The 2,114-nt window shown below is 34.5% G+C and overlaps 1 pseudogene; it reads right to left on the reverse strand.

The window, feature by feature from the left end:
• Positions 1-421: 421 nt before the first annotated feature.
• LOC124893874 lies at positions 422-1,997 on the reverse strand (annotated as a pseudogene).
• Positions 1,998-2,114: the final 117 nt, after the last annotated feature.

Raw genomic sequence — 2,114 nt, forward strand, 5'->3', positions numbered from 1 at the left:
ATCATCGTAAATATTTGTAAGAGTAGTTAGGTAGATATGGTATATAATTTACTCTAGTCATGTAGTATTTACCAAAAGCTTTTTCTAATATGATTTTTCTTATATCTGCTACTTTTATATCTCTTAGTACATACAAAATAAGTATTTTGAATTTATCTACCATCACATCAGATAAATTATCATTCATTTTCATAAAATTGCTTTTTTCAAGATATTCCCTTCAACCATGTACATAAAATATAGTCATCTTAGCTTACTATATACTAGATTATTCTTAAATAATATGTTCTTCCGTCACTATTAACATGGTAATCTGGATACTTTTTCCCTTAAACAGCGCCTCTACTCTGGTTACTCCCCGCCACGGCTTCTTGCCTCATTGGTTTCACCTTTAGAATGGCATAGTCCTTAGGGATATTTCTCCGTTTCTTCTTTGTTAATAAACTTCTTAACATATTATTCTTCGAATAATTCTACTATAAAGTAACTAATATGAATTTATTTTATCATATCATGATTGTTGGGAATTATGAAATTAGCTATTCACACTTTCATTTTCAATCGTACAGGAAAATGTCAAAAGCACAATTAGCAACAAGTTATCGACAAAGTAGGAGCAAGAAGCCAACCTACTGGGACAGCTACAAGTTGTTTTTAAAGTAGAACACAGTCATGTGGTGAAACTTACCAGCAAATGGCGAAAGTGTATTTTGCTTGTTGTATATATGATGTGTAGCATGGAGATATTTGTCCAGAGGTTTTATGTCATGCAACTCACGATGCATCCAGTAGATACCAAATTCTACTATTACCAAATAAACTGCAACATAGATAACATATGAAAGCCATCCAACATCGCTTATTCTTGAGAAACATTTTGTCCACCCACTTTCAATCATAAACTCAGAAAGTGATGGAAGGGCACAGTACCATGGCATAGCTTTCATGGCAACTCCTATTTGCAAGAGCATAGCCCTATTTGAAGGGATGGCATCTGCATTGACAATGTTCACGAGGCTGAAAATTTTTGCATTTTCTTCCATACCAACACCAGATGAGAATAGATGAGGCAAAAATGCAGATGTACCATTACCATAACATGCAATAAAATGAAATCATATTAAATGAGAAATTAAAAGCTTAGAACTCAAAGAGGTCAGCAATCGATCCGAAAAATTAAGTACACCTAGCATGGTTTTAGAAGATTGTTATCAACTTGACACCAATGTCGAAGATATTTCTTAGAAATCAAAAGGCTCTATAAGTGTAATAGTCTTAGAACAGTTCACTTGCCTTCACAACAAACAACATATTGTCATTAATGTCATAGTCTCAAATTATTTTTCCTGTCTAATCTGGTTACCTTCATAAGGCAAGGGTAAGGCTGCGGACACACTATCCTCCCTAGACCTTACATGTGGGATTATACTGAGTATATTGATGTAGTCAAAATAAAAACTTAAAATCTCTAATTAATCATCACTATTAACCAAATTTATAGCTTTAGACATGAACGGAAATTGACATTAGCCATATACCCTATGTTCACTATTTGTGGCAAGCTGGTAGGGATACAGGGCAGATGGTTGGCTCAGATCTGTATAGCTAAAAAGGGTCTTTTTCCTTTTCCAAATTAGAGGATAAGAACTAAAACCTCATTTAACAAATCCTGATTTTTCCTCAATTTCCCAAAATTGCTTTTAAATCTACATGAATATACATGTCACTGACAATAATTCATAAAATGGTCAAAAGAAATTAAGAAGAAGGAGAGTTACCTTTAGGGAGATAAACATTGCGCTTCAAGTAATAGATGTAGAAACACCAAAGAAAACCAGAAACAAAGTAAAGTAACACTCCACCAATGTAGTTACGGAACCATCCTTATAACCAATGAGGGAGTGGCCCCCACCATGATTCCAGTAAGAAAGTACCCAGTACAATTCTATTGTAAAATGAGGTCTCCTAAAAAAAAACAAATTGAAGTAGTCGTCCATTTAGCATATTCCGATGGGGGATGGTCAGAGGAGATTTAGAGAAAGAGACAGAGTGGAGAGAGACATGCTGCGGACTATTGTACTGTTGAGAAAATAACAGAGCTATTCGTGGGCCAG

Source organism: Capsicum annuum, unplaced genomic scaffold (genome assembly GCF_002878395.1).
Source record: "Capsicum annuum cultivar UCD-10X-F1 unplaced genomic scaffold, UCD10Xv1.1 ctg66680, whole genome shotgun sequence".
NCBI lineage: Eukaryota > Viridiplantae > Streptophyta > Magnoliopsida > Solanales > Solanaceae > Capsicum > Capsicum annuum.